General features: G+C 40.6%; 1 long non-coding RNA gene across 1 annotated transcript in view; it reads right to left on the bottom strand.

The window, feature by feature from the left end:
• LOC135411250 (uncharacterized) overlaps positions 1–20,868 on the bottom strand; it is a 62,217-nt gene extending 41,349 nt beyond the window's left edge. Inside the window, exon 1 of the long non-coding RNA XR_010429062.1 lies at positions 18,930–20,868. This is a non-coding gene — a long non-coding RNA (uncharacterized LOC135411250). The remainder of the gene's footprint in view (positions 1–18,929) is intronic.
• Between the last annotated feature and the right edge of the window lie 1,459 nt (positions 20,869–22,327).

Below are 22,327 nucleotides of genomic sequence, written 5' to 3'. Positions count from 1 at the left end.
CTAACAGTGTGACCATGACCTGTCATTTCTGGCTGGCTGATCTACCGCCACAGTGATGTGTGTGCCCACATTAACCTAATGGAGGCTTGATGCACGCTAAAATGCCAGCATGAAAACAAGATAAATTTCCTTCAGATTGTCATCAGACCAATTTTAATCTTCCAGAGCCAAACAATCCCTTCTGCTGAGGGCTCCAGATGGGATAAAAAGAATGCAAATAGCAGTCTAATCAGCATGACAGAAAGGGAAAATGTGGGAGCGGAGCCTTGTTTTCTACTATTTGAAACCCAGCCAATGAGTTAGTTAATCTGCAGCAACATGTATAGTACCAGTAGCTTGTAAATGAGATGATTAATATAAATTTCAAAACTTTTTTTTTAAGACATAAAGTTGCAGATAGTGTCCTGTAGGCAGGTGGAACACCACCTCTGGCAACATCCAAATTGTCTGAAAGAATTGAGCATCAAATTTCTTTCAGCAACTTGCATAAGTACTTGGCCAATTTCAGCAGATATGATCTCATTAATAATATTTTTTGCACTTTCTTTCACATTGCATTTGATTGAATCTTTTGTTTTGTTTTGGAAATCAACTGATATATAGAGAGAGGTTTAAAAATTAGATCCCCTCTTTTCCCAAATATTTACTTTTCTCTCCATATCTGACTAAACTTGTATTGCAATAACTCTTTCTTTTCCAAGTGGAAGGTGCTTCATGCCTAATTAGTAGATGCTGATAGGGTTTTTTCCTGCTCTGTATTTATAAAGGAATTTGTTGTAAAGGGAGATAGCAGGTAAAAACCCTACAGAAAAGCTTCACTCTTTCAGCTTGTAGCCTCCATTTACCTTTTGTAGACTGAGAACAGATACTTAAAATAAATCAAAATAAGAGACTGAGAAGTGCACGTGGGCACTCACTCTGCCAAGGCTGAAGCAGCCTCTGCCACATGCAGACAGACTTTGGCACCTAGGTGGGAAGAGGAACAAGGACATGAGGAACTCAAACCTCTTCCAGTTTCAGTTAGATTAGTGAGAGTGAAATATTGCCTGCAGTTCCCAGGGACGAGGTGCCAAAGCCTTTGCTGATGCAGCCACGTGTGGCCGGGCTGGGCCGGAGGAGCACAGGCTCACTGGTGGGATGGGGAGCAGGCAGTGTTTTGCATGCAGGGTGCGCTCACTTGCTGCTCACTTTCAGAGAAGTAGGCCAGGAAAGTTTGTCTTCAAAACCAATACAAACCAGGGCTTTTCCCTCAGCTCACCTCACTAGCATTTCACTTCCAAAGGTCTGTTTGTTAAGCTGTCTCTAGAGGATTTTTTAATCTAAATTATTTTAACTGAGAACTTGTAGTCTAAGAGCAAAATTTAAATCCAACTGAAATCGCTGAATCCTGGGTTCAGTACATTTTGAATTAGGTGTAATGAAACACCTTCTGCCAACACACTACAAACTGTGGCTGCAAAGTGCCCGCAGTGACAGGTTGCCTTTGCACTGGACCAACATGAGAGCAGTGCAAGCTCCTCATGTAAAAAGTACTTAGAGACTTGTCTTGTGTAAATATTCTCTTTTTCCAGATTAACTTGAAGTCCCATTTGGAGAAACTTCAAGGGTTGCCAACTGCTTCTAGCATTATCTCCCATTTCTACAGATTCAAATGATCAATTGATATGTCTCTGTTATAATTAAATAAAATTGAATAAAATTTTATTAAAAAAAGTAAAACACTTGTAAAATGAATTGTAGCTCTCATTATCTTTCTTAATTGTTTACACGCCCAAGTCCTCTCCACTCCCATGCAGTGGATAGTCCACTTTTAAAACATTTGTTCCAGTGCCTACTGCACTGACTTTATTAATGTGATTCCATTTCTGCTGTGGTTGAAATTGTGGTGGTGACTTTACTGTACAGTTCACTGACAACAACACAGGGAGGAAACAAAAGAGGAAACCAACTGTGGATTAGATTTCTGCAAATATTTTTGTACAGATGGATGCACATGCAGAGGTGATCTCACTGAGGTCAATGAGATGAAACATCAACACAAAGGTAAGTGCTTACGGTAAGGTACATAATTGAGCTTCCACAGCCAACAGATATAATATATTTGATATATTTGGGGAGGTAAGAGTGTGGACAGACCCTGGAGGCAACTAATGATAGGACATACCCTTCAGAGATTCTTCTTGCAAGCACAGCTAAATGATTCTTATTAGTGCTACTGCCAAACATGGAGTATACAGATTCAATGCTGGCAGTGGAACAGCTGCCCTTACAAAGAGCCCAAGAAAGGTCTGCCCTGAAAAAAGGCAGCATCCTGGGAAACCAGTTTTAAACTAATTCATGCGAAGTGGCACAAAATTGAAGTCCCTTTGCAACAGTGAACCTGATTCAGGACCGCCTCAAGTTCACTACAGAAGGTTTTAATTTGTATGCAAAACACCACATTCAACAAGCTTGCTGCCAATTATGATTATTTATAAAGAACATGACGTTTAATTTCAAACCTCACAGTTTCAAGGAAGAGAGGGCAGGCCCTGAATGAATGCAGATAAGAGACTCCCAACAGCGTTGGCATGTGGCAACATTTGGCTGCAGACAGACATCCTGGAGTGATGTAGCTGTGTGGTGACAAGATGCTTCCACCCTCCCTTGTCTGGGCTGCCACCTCCTGGCTTCTGAGAGCCCTCCTGTCCCTTTCAGTCCCCATGAGCTCAACTAGTGTCAGCAAAAGCAAGTAATTTTAACTAAAAGAGTCCTGGAAGGAGGAAAATGGAACATTTTGTAGGAGGTGGAGGATTCAGCCAGCACTCCAAGGTGCAGATGTGGCCACAAGCCACATCTGGGGATTATCCACAACTGTGAGCCTTGCTCCTGAAGATCATCAAAGGCTTGCCACTGGTAGGCTCTTTATATAAAACCTTGGCTTTCATGCAGGCATTTAGAGTTTTAAAAAATATTTTAAAGTATTTTTGAAAGTGTCACTTTCCTGGCAGAGTTAAAGTAAAGCCAGGACAGGTTGCATACACTACAAAGTCACAGAGCAGCCATCCAAGAGCACCAGAGGGTCAGAAGCTGCTGAAGGGGAAGAGCAGCTGGCAAGTTTTAACAGGCTCCCTCTAATGGAGATTTTTAAAAAGGACAAAACATCATAGCAATAAAAATGTCATGTGCTAACCTGAGGTAAGCTCGAGAATGAGCTTCCCGAGGAGATCTTGCTGTTAATTTTCAGAGAGGCACAGCCTAAGCCTTAGCCCAACCTATCTGGCCTGGCAGCTACCAAGCCCATTGGCACAGTGCTTATCCAGTCCTTAACCAGAAATCTTAACCATCAAATTAAAGTTCATTAAAAAAGGCTTGGTGGGTTATTGCTAGCAATTCTTAAAGGTGATGACACTGTACTCTGTAAAATAGGTACACATCATGATAGATCTGCCAACTACACTGTGTTATGCTGAATATGATGAGGTCCTGCTCATTATTACCTGCAGAGAAAAATAAAGGTGTTTCCAGCAACAGCAATATTATTGCTAATGTCACAGATGAGTAAAATCTCAGTTACAATAGTGTATAAAGTTCTTGCTGTCTTGTGTGTTCAGGAAAGATGAATTCCATCTGAGACAGGTAGGGAAGGGCCACAAAGATGGTAAGAGAATGGGAACACATGATGCAAGAGAAAACTGAAGGAATTTACCCTGACACAATTAAAACTGAGATATTATGTTGCTGTGGTTTAATACGCGGGGGCGAGTGCCACGGCAGGAGAAGATCCAGCCAGGCTGACTACCACTGTAGGAGCAGTGAAACCAAACAACTTAATCTAAGACTGAACTTTATTTTCAATTTTTTTTACAGGCTCTAAATGAAATGTTTGGGATTTTTGTTGTAAAAAAATTTTTTAAAAGGCCCTTTCCTTTTCCAGTTTTAATATTTTACACATTTGGTGCACTGTGGTACTCTGTCAGCAGTGTTTCTCAGCTATGTCATGCTGCCTTCTGTGTACTGCACATTATTAAGATTCATAATCCTCTGGCTTTTGGTAACATGTTTAGCCAAGGTGACGGCTGCAGCAGCAGTAGGCAAGAGATGATAACTTTCTTGCGATTAAGTTGCAAATTATTGATTATAGTCTATTACACAGAAAGGAGAATGCTGTAGCTTTTTATGAATGTTGCATTAATATAGTACCAGATTTCTTAATCCATCAGGGAGAAAAGCATTGCTTTCTGCTATACACATTTTGAAACTTTTTAAAATAATTTAACATATTCATTAACCAATACCAGTAGAATTTGGAGAAGTGTAAAATACAATTATGTGTGAACCCCATATTGATGGTCTCTCCATCAAAAAGAAAAAGATGCATTTTCTTGAAGCAGCAAATAAACTGGTATGAAAACTCTTGGTATTATTTTCTAAATGTGTATTCAAAACTGCTCGTGTCCCAAATGCCTTGCTAAGAAGAGTGCAAAGGTGGTTAGCACAGTAACAGTGATCAAAATATGATAATTACTGTACCATTCCTATGATTAAGTTGTAAATTAAAGAACAAGACTGGGACGAATGTAGAGAGGACAGCATAGATCCCATCCTGACAAGATCCATCTTGTCGGGACTGATAAACAATAACAAAACTGCCAAGCCAAGAATGAAAAAACATGAGTTGGACCTGAGTCACAATAATTATTTGAATTTTATGATATTTTTATATACAGAATAGAACTTAGAAAATGCATTCGACTCCTAGTTTGACAGCCCAGGTTTTTCCTGAAACCAGAAAAAACCTGAAACTTACCAAAAACAAAAGGGAAGTGAAGAAACTGGCATTCACGTGTCATCAGGATGTAGAAAAAATGTTACAGGACTGTGGGATTGAATTAAAGAGGGGCAATGCTGCATTGGCTGAAATAAACAAAATGCTCATATATCAACTATTTAAAAAGAAATATAGATAAATGGCTTTTTCAGAACAATTCTGTTTTCTAGTTATTTGATATTGTTTTACTCTTCAGTAAGGTAAGTTTGGTGAGAGATCTTTTTGATTTATAAAACTCTTTCTTTGTTGCAAAATCCTATCTATAAACAAACAAATTTATTGCACCTTAAGTTGCAGTTGCTCCTATTATACTGTCAGTTCCAATTAACTTCACTGTAATCTGGTACATCAGGTTATTATAACAGGCAGACAAGGGTTCCTTCTCATGAGAACAAAGTAATGGATATGGGAAATGCAGACCTTTGTTTTAATGCTGTAATCTGTTCTAATGCAGTGAAAACCAACAACAAGAGCAATGATGGATCCACAAACCCTGCGGATGTGTCATGGTTTAACACCAGCTGGCAACAAAGTACCACACATCCGCTTGTTCACTTCCCCCACCCAAGTGGGATGGGGAGTAGAATCAGAAAAAAAGTAAAAACCCATGGGCAAAGAACAGTTTAATAGTTGAAGTAAAATACACTAATACTACCAATAACAGTGATGAAAAGGGAGATAAGAAGAAGAAAGAAAGGAATAAAACTCAAACAAACAAGCAATGCACAACACAATTACTCACCACCCTTTGACCGGCGCAAAATCACATCTTCTGACTGATGCTCAGCCTATCCCCAAGCAGCCATCAGCCCAATTCCAGGTAACATCCCCATTTTTTATACCAGGCATGATGTTCCACAGTATGGAATATCCCTTTTGCCATGTTAGGTCAGCTGTCCTGACTACTCTCCCTCCCAGCATCTTGTGCACCTCCTCACTGGCAGAGCATGGAAAACTGAAAAGTTTACAGTAAGAGTTAACTGAAAGAGTTACAGTAAGCACTGCCTAGTAACAACTGAAACATCAGTGTGTTATCAACATTATTCTCATACTACATACAAAACACACCACTGTACTAGCTACCAGGAAGAGAATTAAATCTGAGTCAAAACCAGGGCAGGATGTTGTCTACCTAGACAAATGCTTTAGTAAAGCATTTGACATCAGCTCTCACAGCATTCTCCTGGAGAAAGTGTCTAGTCATGGTTTGGAGAGGTGCACTCTTTGCTGGGTAAAAATCTGGCTGGATGGCAATCCCAGAGAGTAGTGGTGAATGGAGTTATATCCAGACAGTGGCCAGTCACAAGTGACGTTCCCCAGGGCTCACAGTTGGGGCCAGTCCTGTTTAATACCTTTATCAACAACTTGGACAAGGGGACTGAGTGAACCCTCAGTAAATTTGCAGGCAATACCAAGTTGGGCTGTAGTGTTGATCTGCTGGAGGTTGGGAAGCTCTGCAGAGGGATCTGGACAGGCTGGATCAATTGTCTGATGCCAACTGTATGAGGTTCAAAAAGGTCAAATGCAGGCTGCCCAGCAGAAAAGGACCTGGTGGTGCTGGTTTACAGCTGGCTGAACATGAGCCAGCAGTGTGCCCAGGTGGCCAACAGGGCCAATGGCATCCTGGCCTGTATCAGAAATAGTGTGGCCAGTGGGACCAGGGCAGTGATTTTCCCCTTGTACTCAGCACTGGTGAGGCCACACCTGGAGTACTGTGTCCATTTCTGGGCCCCTCAGTTCAGGAAGGACATTGAGGTGCTGGAGCAAGTCCAGAGAAGGGTAACAGAGCTGGTGACGGGTCTGGAGCACAAAGCTTTTGAGGAACAGCTGAGGGAGCTGGGGTTGTTTAGCCTGGAGAAAAGGAGGATCAGGGAGGACCTTATTGCTCTCTACAACTACTTGAAAGGAGATTGTAGTGAGGTTGAGCTTGATCTCTTCTCCCAAGTAACTAGTGATAAAACAAAGAAGAAATGGCCTCAAGTTTCTCCAGGGGAGGCTTAGATTGGATACAAGGAGAATTTCTTCACAGAAAGAGCAGTTAAGCATTGAAACAAGCTGCCCAAGGAAGTAAAGTCATCATCCCTGGAGGTATTTAAAAGACATGTAGATGTGGCACCTGGGGACACAGTTTAGTGGTGGATGCAGCAGTGCTGCATCTTAGAGGTCTTTTCCAACTTAAACAATTCTATAATTCTATGATGTTATGATTCTTTGATTTTGGTGCTGACCTAAAAGAAGTGCTGGCATTATTCTCACTGAGAAAGTCCCTCATTATGAGACCTCATCCAGTATTAGTTCAGTAGGTTCTGCACCGCTCGCAGTAATGGTAATGGTGACATCGCCCAGATAGGGTGAGCGGAAAGTTTAGTTTAATAATTTTCTCTTGTTGTTTAAACAGATTAAGTAGATTCCATTTTTGCCAAATACTTTACATGGAATAAATCATTCAAGAGCCTGGATAGTTATGCTGAAAGAATTAATCACTGCATGACAACACCTGTCATCACTTTTCCATTGAATCAAAACACAGATCACAAAGAGAGCTATAGCTGAATAAGTTAGTCCCTTATTTACAAAAAAGTAACTGTGCCCCTTAAAAACTTCAAATATTTTGTTTGATTGCTAACGTTAAAAAGAAATAAAACAGTTTTAAGAATAAATAAGAAGATAGTCTGAAATACCTCACTGTGGTTTGCTAATCAATTTTTCTCACATGACAAAGCAAGCTTTCCTCTTCTTTTCTGGCTTTTGGGTCTAGTTTTCACAATGTGGGTGACACAAATGGTACAACTCTTCCCTCTTGTCTTACCAGAAGGATGTGGGGACAACTGCCAAGTCCTTCCTCTCCTACAACAAGAACTTCACCTTACCTGTAGATTCCTTTTTAACCTCCTGAAACAACTCTGCATTCAAAAAAGGTATGCGTTGAGGAGACAAAAATTGCTGGAAAGGTACAAGCAGTGACCATGCAATTGCCCAGAGGGAGAAAAACATAGAGGAAGAACCTTGCAGGCTGACATCTTTATAGGAACAAAACTTATCAATAAATCTCGTCTTCTGGTATGATCAGAGGAGATATGGTGTAACTCTTAGGGCTGTCCTGTGCAGGGCCAGGAGTTGGACTTTGATGATCCTAATGCGTCCCTTTCAACTCAGAATATTCTGTAATTCTGTGATCCAGCAAGTACCAAAATCCTCATTTTGGAAGCACTTACTTTTTATCCATATATATTGTTTCTCAGTCTAGCTTTTCACTAAAGAGCTACAAGGAGCACTTAGATCTGGAGATGAACAACTAGCATAGCAATCATGACCAGCCACAAAAATCCTACTCTGTTCAAAACTTACTTGATGTTCCAAGTATTCAGGACTTGCTTGAATAAATCTCCCAAGCAAATTTTCCTGCAGGGGAACAGGATCTCCCACCTGTCTAAAATCTTAAAGAAAATGGACAAGCTCAATTATCCCTAGGAGATTACACTGAAAACCCAAAGATGGGGAAAAAGACTAGACACTGACAAAGTTCATGAAGCTGTTGCACCCCACAGAAGCTAAGCACACTCTTGATACACAGGCAAATTTATATGTTGCTTAACACCAATGAGGTTTGACAGGCATGTTTACCTACAGGCTCAAAAGATCAAACAATGAAGAGCATTGAAATTGTATGTTTAATGCTGAAGGGGTTGATTTTTGCAAATTTCACAACTGTCTCATGTTTACATCCCTTCTAAACCTGTTTCTTAGCATTTTCAAAGTACTTCTGAACATTCCCACTACTATCCAGTCCTCTTCCCAGTCTTGTTGATTTTTGAGTCTGGTTGCTATTTTTTGGCAATGAGTCTCAAGCTCCAGCTGTATGTTACATAAAATGCATTTCCTTTAATCTATTTGGAATTTGCTCATATTTCATCTCTCTTTCTCCTGTGCTGTGAGAAAGGTGACAAAAGCAACACATCTAACTGCTCTAAATGCTTTACTATGTTGCCTAATTTTACATGTTCCCTTTTGCTTATGCCATCCCAAAAGAAAAAGCTCCAATCTTTTCATTCTTTATGGAATCTAGGACTCATTGAAGGAAGCAAGAGCAGCCCCTGTCTAGTCTTTATGTGCAAGAAGGGGAAACTGGGAAAGCTTTGCTGCCTGTGCAGTCAGAAGGGGACTGATACATCATGCCTGGTCAGGAATATCTGAAGACACAGAGATCAGATTGCTGGACCAAGCATGTTTCAGAGAAAGCAAGCTTTTTTTATGCATCAGCCTGAGGCATCATTAGAAAATCGTTTGCTTATAGAGTTCTTAGTTGTCAGGTTGTGGAAGGCAATGAGTAAATTAGACTATCAGGTGCTTTCCTGGGTGACACTGTGCTGTCAGTCACTAATAAAAGCAGCTCCCACCTCACATGTCAATGGGTGAAACACGAGTAATTCATTTAGTCACCTTAAGACGCTTCTAAATCCAATGCTGCCTTCTTTCCTTTCAAGTTAGAAACTTTACTCCTCTTCTAAAGCATTGCTTACGGCAAATGTTGCAGAGCTGTGCAAATCATTATCTTTCAAACACATTTCTTTAGTTATTGTTAGGTTTCAACACTACCATTTCAAATCCATCTAAGAAATGTGTTTCCTAAAAGGAATAGTGATTACACTAGCCTAAGGAGGATACAAGCTTTGTTCTAGTGAAAGCAGAGGCTCAGATTTCAAATGTCATTGTTTATTTAATATTTCTCACAGCAAAATCTTATTTCCCATATTACAGATATGAAATTACAGAAGAACTGAAAATTGCCATGAATGGGTCTACTACATGGGACAAAACTCCATGCAAGTGAGAATCCTCATCTAAAAAACCTTTGCAGGAAAGTGGACCCAAATGTCTCACTCGTGCACGTAACCAATGCACAGAGTTTTTAAAGAGGACAAATTACAAACCCTGAAATACTTGGATTCTCCACAGCTCGGGTTACTTTACCTTTCCTCCCGGGGCCACTCCATACATTTGAGCAACATCAGTGACTTGGAGAGGTCTCTTACATTGTTTTATAATGTGAAAACCAAATGCTTCATCTGAAACTAGAAACAATTCATCTACTTCTGAAGGTATAATAAGAGAGCAAGGACAGAAATAGATAGTTTTATCACAAAGAAATGCAGATGAGCTGAATGCATCTAGATCTGGATCCCTACTGACTTTATCATACTTAGTGGTAAAAAAGACTGAGAACAGGAGTTCTGGCAGCAAATCTCTCCCTAACAGCTATATATGACTTTGTTACTGCTCCAGCAAGAGGCAAGTTGTATCAACTGTAAAAAATATGTTCTGGGATTGACTAGGCCATGAGGAAAACAGACTGGGCTGACTGCGACAGACTTCAGATAAACCACCCAAGCCAATGGTCCAAGTCCTGAGTATGCATATTCATGGTATCCAAAATATGCAGACTAAATAGCTTAGAAAAGGCTCAAACAATCCTAGCAAGCAGCCTGCCTCTGCACCACTGTGAGGCATGCTCACTGCCCAAAGTCTTATGGCAATACCAACTTCTACTGCCGTGCTGAGGTGGGCATACCCACTGGGTGCCCTGTCCATCCCTAGGCCAGTCCTTTCTGGTACTGAGGGCTTCAGCAGCTCTGATGCAGCCTCCACCACACCACTGGGAGGGGATGAGGTCCAGAGGAGACCTGCCATCTTCAGCCCTCTGGGGATCCAACTGGGCCTGATGCTGCCACTGGGAAGAGCAACATCTAAAGACTTGACTGACAGTCAGAGACTTTGCCTTGGAAATGAGAAGAAGGAAAAAACCCCCCAGTAATATTACAGTGCTACAGATTAAAAAGAGTTTATGAATAGAAGCTGTAAATGCTGTCACATAAACAACAAAATTGGCAAAATATCAGTTTGGTTTTGTTCAGGTTTTTTTCGATCAAAAACTTGTTCTCTCAATGTTCTCTCTCCAGCATAGAAGAACATGACACAGCAGAAAAGAAGGAGTGCTGAAGGATGATTAATGTAGCAATGCCTTATCACTCTTTAGCTGGACTGAGAAACAGTATATATGCACAAAAAGTAGGTGCAGTATCAAGCCCTATGGGGCTCCATAACACATAAAATAACCAGAAAATAAATTTATCAAGAGACTGATGTGAAAGTCAAGAGAAATATGCTCTGATAAGGTGTTTCTTAAAATTCAAAATTTTAGCATCCACCAGAATACTGCCTTACTCCTGGAAAAGGGGTGTAAGCTACTCACCACACTGTGATCAGTGAAACTAATGAATTTGCCTCTGTGGATTAGCCTTGTGATTGAATTGTCTATTAAAGGATGAACTTGTGATGAAGTCTGCCCTTCAGCAAACCTTCGATGATACATCTCTCTTCTGTTCATTTTGACTGAAGCTTATAGGAATGTCCAGCCCTCCCTCTAGTTCAGAGAGGCCACTGGGTTAAAAAGCTGTTTGTGGGTCATTAAGACACACGCATACATGCAGACAGCAAGTATTGCACTTGCTTTGCCTCCCCAGGAAACTAGCTAAAACCAGACACTCTTCTCATCTGTTTATGAAAGGAAAGCATCCAAGAGAAATGTGGACAAGTATTTTGCAGAACTGCTACCTACTTCTTTTAAATAATTGCTGCATTAAGGGAAGTTGGAACAGCCTCAGAGATCAACACATAGTTCAGATTTCCTGAATAGCTGAGCTTGAAAAGCCAGGAAGGAAAACAGTCCAAAAAGGCTGTAGGTGGTCAAGCACATCTGCTAAGCCACTTGAATGGGATCAGACTGTGAAAAACTAACAATGAAAAACAAAGTGAGAGACCAGCGCTTCAGTGGTAATAGGACACAGAGCCTTCCCCTTCTCTACCATTTTCTGATAAAAATGTCCCAAGTCCTTGAGAAAGACAGCTTTGAATCTATCCTGAAGACAGGCACTGGAACTGAAGTGACATACAGAGAGATGGTTTTACACCATTTAATGTCTTCTAAGCACATATTTTTTATATGTGCTTCCAATGTAAAAGGTAACGAATAACAAACAGACTTAGCTGTCAAGAGCCATTTTCAGCCCGTTTAACTTCATAAAATTGTTTCAATAAACACAAAGAATAATAAAGGAAGCCAATATTTCAATAATATTCACAGTCTTTGGTATTCAGTTCTCTGATGACCCAGAAGGAAAATAAATGTATCAAGCTGGGCATGTAACTGATCGTAATTTTCATCACTTTTCCTCTAGTAATCTTGTACAATTTGTTATGCTGTTTTGTGGTTTACAACTTAGCTAAAAACAGACCAGCATCCTGAAATACAGGATTTATAAATGTCAAAATATAGGCAAATTTGCTTCCACACTATCAGACTATTTATCTTATTAACAACTAGTCTTATTACACAAGCTCTATGTGCTGCACACTTATAAACCAAATTATCAGCTTCATTTAACTTCAGTCAAAGTCATGCCCTAACAAGTATTTATCAAGACAATATGAATGACATCACGGTTTTTGCCATAAGGTGTTCTACAACTAGTACCTGGCTAGACAGTGTTTTTTCCTCAAACTCTTCAGTAATTACAGATATTGTTTAAGTATCTCATGTGTGTGTTAGTGCTCTGAAATGCTCCATGTAAACACACCTTGGAAAGCTGACTTACCACCTGTGGGGAAAATGATGTCATACTTCGTAGGTGGTATTACCATAAACCCTCAGTTCACATTTGCTTGTAATATGAGACATGGGAAACACATGCTGCATGTAGCTAGAAGAAAAAAAAAGACACATCTCACTTTTTAATCGTTTCAACTTTCCACAGCATAGCCAAGTTTTTTGTAGTGTTTTTTTGGTGTAGCGTTCCTTACTAATGATTCCTGTCTTCATTCTCACTCACAGTCTTTTCAAGCTGGTGTTTTCACTGTAGCATATGCCTTTTATGCTGGAAGACAGCACTCTGGTCATGGAATAAAATGTTAGTGAAAATAAAGAAGTCAGCCACATATACCATGGGAAAACTGGTCTACAGTCAACACACAGGTTTATTCTGAATCCTCCCAGCTGCACCAAAGAAGGTCCAAGTCAAAATAAACGCTACTGCATGTGCTAAGCCAGAGAAGATTCGTGAGGATTGAACGCATGAAGAACCTGACTAGGATACAGAAATGCCTTGTAACTTCCACTAAATCCCATAACAAACTCACATTTCATGTGGCTAATAGGAAAAGTGTCTGATAATTGGGTGGTGTAATTAAATGAGTCCTCCACATCCGCTATGAGCAGAGACATTTACCATGGTCATGGAGCTACTGTACTTCTGTCAGCTTCAGAGAGGGAATTTATCCTAGTAGGAATTGACCTCTAGAGTTGTTCATGTCCGCCCAGTTTTCATAATTGCCCTCTTTCTGCTTTCTGTACAAAACAGCACAGCTATTTTGAATGACAAAAGATATGCCACTGAAATACCAGAGACAGCTTCTGAAGAGATGACGTGGACAGATACTGAAAGAAAGAAATGAAAGATAACTTTGATGAAGAAGATGGTCCTACCTCTATACTCTATCCAAATATACACTGCTGTATTTTTTCAAGAAACAAAATAGACTAGTTGGGAGATAGGAAAGAAAAGTCAAGAATACTGAAAGTGTTTTCCAAGAAGATCATAAAAATAGCTCCTGCTAAAGTAGAAATAGCTGCTCCTGGGGACACATAAACCCCTGTGTCATTCCCATGGAAACAGGAAATACTTTTAATTATCACAACACTGCTACAATAATAAAACTAATAAAAACAATGAAATTCAAAGATAGGTATACATCCACATATTAACTATTATAACTTCTTCACACTGCATTTGTTCAACTTCTTTCATTACCTTGCAAGATCATTCTTCAGGACATATAATATTGAAAAGAAATTGTTTCCTCCTCAGACAAGAGAGCTAATACAAATAGCAATCCTGGAGAGATGTGTCACAAGATTTATCTTAAAAAAATAAAATGTTTTTGTTCTACTCACTTGTGCTTTCTTGGATACTTTATCTGGTTTTAGAGCAAGAGTAAGACAGAGAAATAGCAGGGGGCCTGGAAAAAAATGAACAAGAATCAACTTAATTCTAAGAGGTATAATTTATAAGAATGAGGGGCTCCGTCTAGAGAAGATTGAGGGGAGACACCATGTCAGATTTCAAATATATACAAGATTGCAGACAGAAGAACCTATTCACTGGATCCCTAATGAATAAACATGTGTTCGAACTGCAAGAAGGAAACCTGAAGCACGACGTTTGGCAAAGGGCAACACAGAGGTACTGTCAAAAGACAAAGTGGGATCTCCAGAGGGAAGGGTTTTCGGGAAAGCTGAGACACACATCTGTTGGAAGCATTACAGCATATTTGAACCAGGTTTGGCAGCAACAGGGTGGTCTATGTTATCCTTGGAGATCCTCCTCAGCAGCTCTGTACTTCTTCTTGGCAATTTCCAGCTGTGGTTTTCAGCCGCTTGACCTGTGAGACTGCTCACTCCACCTTGTGTATGGGGACACAAAGCCAAGGGGTCACAGGGGGGAGCTCCATGTCCTCTGGATGCTCACACATGCATTGCTAGTACTGTGAGCCATGCACCTGCAGTCAAGGCTGTGCCTCCAGGTCTCTGCAGGTGAGCTCTGTGCAGGTTTCCTCTTCCATGAGTCAGGGCATGACCACGTCCACAGCAGAGTTGGAGTCGTTTGTCCCAAATGGTACGTAACAGGTGTAACAAAGGAGGCACTCCCTGTGGAGTTGACTATTTTTTGCCACAAGTATTTTTCTACCATATTTGGTGTTCTAAATATGTGTTTTGTTGACAGATTTCCCAAAAGAGTTTAAAAGAGGTGCCAAGAAAATGTTTCAAGTAGGGTGAGCCACTTTCAAAAGCCAGCTTCAGCACCTGGCATTAGGATGGAAGTGAGTGTGGCGCCTAGCTGACATTAATACAGACCTGGCTTTTCAAAACAAAGTTTGGGAAACAGCAGAAGCAGGTGCATGAATTAATTCTGCTCATATAGAAGATGTTTGGGTTTTTTCTCACATTTTCTTAGTAAGATGGAAAATATCTGTCAAAAATTATCCACCAATGGGAACACTTAGCAAGGATCTGCCTGAATATGAAAAGATATTTGTCATAACAGGTAATGCCAGATGAAATTATTAAAAAAGAAAATGAGTCTGTAGATAAAGTACAGGAACAGAAGTAATTAAATTTGATTTTACTGCCAAGCAAGTAACAAGTGTCAGAGATGGCCTCTGGAAAGTCCCTAATCATGTTGTTTCAGTGTTTTGCTCTCTAAAATGGAATTTTAATAATTGCACACCTCACAAGTGAGCTGTACTGCTATGCTTAGGAGTGATTGCGAAAGGATCTGTGATTAGCTCACAAAAAAATGTTATTCACATTATTATCACTATGATCTGTGTACATTTAGGCAAATACATCTGTGTCCCTAGGTGATTTATTTCGGATGCTGGCTGGAATTTAGATGTAAATAACTTCTTACACTCAAAGTGTTCCTCTGTAGTTTAGTACAATTGATTGACAGAGTTATCTATATCTATTATACAAACTGTTTTGCTGTATAATCTGGATAGTTGCCTAGATCTTAAATCAAGAGCAAATAGGGAAGAGCCCACTCAAAATAAATCCTGTAATATGTAACAAGGATGCTGTAGAGCAAAACATGTTGAGGAGGGGTACATTAAAACTACAGGAAACAACCTTTTTAAAAATGCTCAATATCAACTTAGTAAACAGAATCCATGTACTTTCTTGTTGAAATAACAATTTCAATTGACCTTAATGAAAGAGTAAGAATTATGCTCCAAACAGAACAACTCAGTAATATAACTCTAGAAGGCAAGCATACTTGGAATATAGATCTAAAATACCTGGGCTATGCAAAACTTCCACAGGCTTGATCTGTCAGTTCAGATCAGTTCAGACTATTCTGAAGACAGGCACCTATGCAGCATTAATGCCAGACTACATAGAATTTCTTTTCAGATTGCTCTTATGGGTATCACATCTCCTTACACAGGTGGCATAAAGCATAAAAGCTGTGATAGAACAAGTTTATCCTGCCAGATGATCTGACAACACACTGAGGTAGCATTAGCATGCATCCATGGATCTTACAGCTCAGCATGCTGGGAGACGACTGGCCAGAGAAGTGTGTGCGTGCTGCAATACCTCTTTGGTTTCCAAGAATTAGCAGCTTAGAGGAGAGTTAAATGAAGGGCTTGTTGTTGTTAACAATACCAGAAAGGAGGACTGCTCATAAATGTAAACCTTAAAAATCACAGTAAAATCATCTATCAAGACTGTCAACTAATAGGATTGAAAAAAGTACTCAGATATGAGTGACCTTACAGGACAAAGAAGAGGCAACTTCAGATTCCTGCAAGAGAAGAGATGTATGGGTTTACATGGGTTTACAAAGAGCAGGAAGATCCCTGGCTTCCACCTGGAGCATTTGATAAAGTGCATTTAAGTGCAGAAAATTGCACCAGGGCCACCATCATCCCGTCTTTGCAAAGATATTTCAGGCCACAACAATCCTGAAATGAGCCACAGTCACACTCATTCACACCAATCAAAGCAAGGTAGAACCACGTACAGCAGAGAAACATTTTTCTAACTTGTCAAAACCTCCAACGAGGAGCCTTTTCCAGTGTTCTGTTGTCTTGGTATGAAGTTTTTCCTATGTTTAAATCTTATGTGATGATCATGTAAGTTTTGGCCAACATCCATTAGAGCCAGGAAAAATGTTTCAGTCCTCATTACTCTTTAAGACATCCACCTAAACACTGAAGTCTTTATCAGCCTAAGCAAGCCAAAGGGTTTCCATCCCTTAAACTTTGCTATAGTTCTTGCTGCTCTGCTCTTATTTCTCTCCAGTCTCTCCAGATATCTATTGAATACAGTGTTTTCATTAAATTTGACAAAGTTCCCTGATGCTTGTGCAGAGGCTGCCTTCTCAGGCAAGGTTGCCATTCAGGGGCATGAGCACCGAAACTACTGACTATTAGATAGACACCATAAACCAATTTCATTTGTCCTGCTATTACTTCATCTTGTGGTGTCAGGCCTTCCCTGCAGTACGCCCAAATCCCTTGGGATACTGTTTCCCACACTTGTAGCCTGCTGAAGCCTTGCTCTCTAATGTGAATCAATACGGAAATACTGACTTAAACCAAATGTCCCATCATTTCTCCTGATGGGAATAATTTAAGGAAAGTGTTATGCTGCTTAAGTCAACAGGATAATTTAGAAAATGTTGTTCGTCAAGATTTTTCAACACTTTTCCTTTTTTCAGAATTTTAAGAAAGCTGCCATGCAAAAATGTTTAATATGTTTGGCACCATCACTTTTTCCACAAGCACTGTATAAACAGTGCTGCAACCTGTCCTTAGTCACACCTACTGAGACCATCTGTATCTCCCTCCTCTCTCATGCCTGGACTACACACTCTTTCGGAAGCGACTTCCCACTCACTGTACCTCAACAGCAGTAAGTGCCATGCAGGCAGAGCATGGGAACAGCAACAGTAAATAACACCACAGCAGATTGTTACTGCTACTGTATTTTACACATGTACTGCTTCAGACTTGGAGGCCTGTGTTCCCTATCCAGCTGCAGATGATAGTAACTGCTTTGTCCTCCTGATTTAATGTCAGGTTTCCCACTTGGGAAATTAGTATTTTCTGAAGATAGAAGATATAACTCATGCTTCAGCAGCCACGGCTTTGCAACATGATCACTGCAAATGATGAGTATTAGATAGATATCCTGAACTAATCTCAATCACTCTACTTTCATCAAAAAAACCCCAGTATCTTCAGTAGGACTTTCTCTTGCATGTACAAGTGAAATGTAGACCTACCACTTCTTTACAGCTTCTTCACACCTGCCTCTTCACACTGCTCTTTTAATAATATAACCCAGGATTACTTTAATGAAGGAAAAGGAAAATATTTTACCATACTTGTCACATGTTCTTTCAAAGCCTGTGTGCTGGTGGGCTTTCTTGCCCAGGGGCAAGGGAAAGGTCAAGGCACAGAAATACCCAACTTTTCTTCAGCTTTCGCTCGGGGATACAGTTTATTATCTAAACATCAAATTCATAAAGTAACACAAAGCAAAGTTATTCCCTCATCCAAAGCCAGCTGCAGGGGCTCCCAGGCTTTCCATGCCAGAAGAAGGGCACACATCTTCATCTAAACCCCTGATGAATCAAGTGACAAGCAGGCAGCCTGTAACCCTTTCCTGACTGTTTAACCCTGTCACAGCAGGGTTTATTGTTATGAACGCTTTATTTCAGGGCTAGAAGAGACAATTTTACACTCTTTTAGGTTTCTAAGTGCACAACACTTCGAGGTTGGGGTTTGGGTTTTTGGTTTCATTTTTGTTTTGTTTTGTTTTGTTTTTTGTGCATCACTACTTACAGCAACATTAGATAATTTTGCTACACATATTTAAAAATCAGGCTATGGACTGCTATATGTGTTGGGTTATTTTTTTTGGTTGGTTGGTTTTTGTTTGGTTTTTTTTTAATTGAAAACTTTGTTCCTCAGAACAAGCCTGTACATACATTTATATTTTCATAAATATACTGACCACAGAAAGACCAACCGCATGTTTAAGAGTTCACAGCTTCTGAGAAGTTGCTATAAAATATCAGAGGAGGGGAGGCGAGAGGAGAGAAGGGGAGGAAATGGATTTATTTTGAAGGCTGCTTCAGATAATTACCTTTTGCAAGTTGACCGTGGTTGCCTTATGACTGTGGGCTTGTGAAGGTGGAAGGCAATGTTGGATTATTTGACTTAAAAACATGAGTAAAAACTCAGTCCCTCAATTGCTATCTGAAAATGTAAACATAATTTTCCTGGATGCTGGCTGTACAAGGTCTATCATTACAAGCTAGAGAACAGTAGAACAGATACTGGGCAAATACACACACAGTCATCACTCCCAATTTTATGGGGAAGCTGAAGCATAAAAAAGATTAAATGTGCTTCTGTCCAGAAACACAGCACTCGTTACAATAGGTCCATTTTGCTTTCTGTTATTTTAACAATCATTTTACGATGCACTCACCTGACTTTCTGTACCTTGTTCCATTCTTTTTGAGAGAAGTGTGAGTAGCAAGATCTGTCTCTTAAGTTCCATAAAACTTCATTTAACTCATGTTGTTCTTCATTTCCTTGGAGATAAGAGGTGGAGCTGACAATGAGCAGGATCCTTTCCCTTTCCTGAACCTCTGAAAAAAATGCCTAATTAATTCCTCTGGTGCAGCCTGTAACATTAGATTAAGACACATACCAATAAAAAAACCATTCAAGTTTCAGACCTCAAGGTTAATTTCTCTGGCAGATAATGACACTTCCTTTCTGCTTGAAGACCTAGCTAATTTGATGTGAAATCACTGAACTAAATTTTTTAACAGATGTCACTAGGCTTTCCCTGTGGATATTTTCAAGAGTGAGCAAGTCAGTGTGTGGACTCAGCACTGGACCCCACTTCTCCTTGCTGTAACTATATCTCTTCTGCTGTAACCACTAGACTAACTACTCGCTCTTCTGCAGGACCAGACAACCCATGAGTGGTAGATATTCTTTAAATCTTGCTAAGGGAGGCTAGGTCAAATGACATTTCTCCAAACATTGTTGGGGGGCTGAGTCCCATGCAACAAAATGTGGATGCTCTCTCTATCACAGGCTCCCACATCTCAGAAGAGCTGCATCCCTGCACACTCTGCACTGATTCCACTGCCATGAATTATCTCACTTGTAGCTTCCTCCTCCACCTCTGATCTTCTCCCTGCCATGGAAGAGTATGTACAAACAGGGAGGTGTAAACATCCTACCTGTCTTTTTTGCCTAATTTTCATGAAGCTTTCATGAGATCAGTTGCAGGTGCAGCTGTGAACAAACTATAGCCTGGATAATGTGACCATATATTCCTTGCCTGAAGAGAGGGTAAGATTTGGTCTCTACACAGAATTGCAATATAGGCCTCTACATAACTGGTGGATCAAGTAGGAGTCAAATCAGGTTCTGTCGCTTTAAAACTTTCCTCCACCTTCCATCACCTCCATCCATCAGTTGCCTGCAGCATGTATATTGAGGAATCGCGTGCAAACCTTAGCATAACCCAAGGCTTAACATAAACTATACTCTTTCAGGTCATTGGCAAATAACAGGTATATCCGGTTGTACCTTTGTACTTGCCTGCACGCAAATTAAAAGCTCATGTAAAGTTACAATAATCAAAGTCAGTCAGGGGAAGGGGAGGAGAGCAGGGGGATAATAACCGGGGGATCAGGTTATTTATCTTCACAGGGAAGCCACTGGGAGAAGCCTCCTTGCATGCCATTTACACCTCAAAAGAAAGACAGGGGCAAATCTGGCTTTTGGCCAAAGCCATCCCCTACAGCGCCCTAACCTGTGCCTAATCCTGCCTTCTGCCTGTATCTGGTTATGTTACCTCCACTGCTGCTACCTTTTCCTCCTTGGCTGCAGGGTGAGTGTGTTTCTGTGGGAGACAACAACATCCAAGATGGATTTTGGGCTTTGCTCTCATGGTCTCAGCTACTGCTGCTTTTGCTGTGAACGTGTACCTCCAGTCTGATGCTGCTTCTGCAGCTGCTTCAACCCCTATTCCCTGACAGAGCCATCTACTCTTCCTGCAGAGTGGCCCCAGATCTGCCCTGCCACCCCGGGGCAGGCACAGGCTCCCGCACTGCTCTCCCTTCTGCAGGAAGCCAGCCAGCATTTGCGCAGCCACCCTGAGCCAGGGTGTGGGTTGCTTGGGAAAGGGAAGAATTTATGGCAATTTTTTTTTCTGTCTTTCTCCCTTGGCATGCCATGAGATTAACAGACATTAGCAAATGCCTCTTCCCGGAGTGCTGTGACAGGACGAAACCTGCCCTGACTGGCACCTGCAGTCTCTTTCCCTTGTGGTCTTTGATCTGCCATTGCAAAAGGTTAGAAGGCCTGAATGGCTCAGAAACAGACACTTCCTTGGGTTTGCTTCCAAATGCTAGGAGCAATCTGTATGTGTCAAGACCATTTTCTCTCCCTGTAAAATTTACTGAGGGCTAGAGGAAATCTTTATTGTTATTATTTGTCTAACAGAACAAGTCAACCATCTTGATCAAGATTGCAGCCCTTACATAGAATACTCTAAAATTCTCCTAAATTCAATTTTCCATCATTGACCACAGACACTTCAAAGGGAGTTTCCCTTGTTACACTGGTATGAATAAACATTCTCCAAGTCTTTCTCAAATTAAAAACTGTGCAAACAAATAACTCCCATTTCCCATACCCCAGGGAAGAGTATGAATAATTCTATAGGTTACAGTATTACCTGCATACATCCCAGTCCCTAGAATTTGAGTCATTTCATTTGCCTCTGAAATGCAGTTACTGCTGGAGGCAAATACACCAAACCCTTGCACAACAGAGCAGAGGAAGCCAAAAATGCCTTGCTACAGAGGGATTTGCAAATGTTTCCTCAGCTGAACATAAGCAGCCAAATCACAGAAGGTCCTGGTTCAGATTCCTGCATTTGCACCTGATAGGACACTTCAATCAAGACAGTGTAGCATAACCACTGTTTCTGATGGATGATCTCTCACTCTGCAGCTTCTTCACAAATATGATTCAACATTTTATTGACCTGCAGTAATGCAAGGGAGAGTGGGGGGGGCTGGAGGAGGGGGCAGGGAATGAGCATGTTTCCTGACTCATTTGAGCAGGGCTATCTAAGGGGTGACATTTACAAGCAAATCCTTGACTGACATGAAATTTATGAGGTCCGTAACATGAATCTCCTTTGGGAAATCCCAGCTAAAGGCGTGTCTCTTCATGATTAAAATCTAGGGAAGGTCCTCATGATGGACAAATTTTTGCACTCCTGTTTAGTTCAGCTGCCATCTCAACTATCAGTTTTTTGCCAGTACCACCTCCTCTCTCAGAGCACCTGAAAAATATAATAATTTTTTTAAACACTGAAAACTTCCCATTATAAAATTTCAATCTTCTGAAGAAAAACTTAGCTTAGGCCCTATGGAGTCCATGCCTAATAAGCAAGTTTGATGTATCCATGTGAATGTGCAGGCAAGCAGAGCAGACTTTTCAGAAGTTAGAATAGAAGCACAAAAGAGAGACATATACTGCCAGTACCATGAAAACACAGCGTGCATGAACACAGCTAGCCAAGACCTGCTAGTTTGACTTCAAAAGAGAAAGTGTATATATATATATATGTGTATATATATATATACACACACACACATATATATATATGACTCTGTGTATGTGTGTACACACACTACACTAGACTCCTGGCATCACTTTCTGAACTACTCTTAGATGTCTGCAGCCCAGTCCAAAAACCAGTAGCAAGATGGGAAATATCATAGCAGGGAACTTACATCTATGTGCAGCTCCCTTACCTAGATCAGACATGCATCCCCCACTACATAGCCA

The sequence above is a fragment of the Pseudopipra pipra genome, chromosome 3 (assembly GCF_036250125.1).
Source record: "Pseudopipra pipra isolate bDixPip1 chromosome 3, bDixPip1.hap1, whole genome shotgun sequence".
NCBI classification, from domain to species: domain Eukaryota; kingdom Metazoa; phylum Chordata; class Aves; order Passeriformes; family Pipridae; genus Pseudopipra; species Pseudopipra pipra.
Note: the sequence above shows the minus strand (reverse complement) of the source record. Positions and strands in the feature narration are given on the sequence as shown.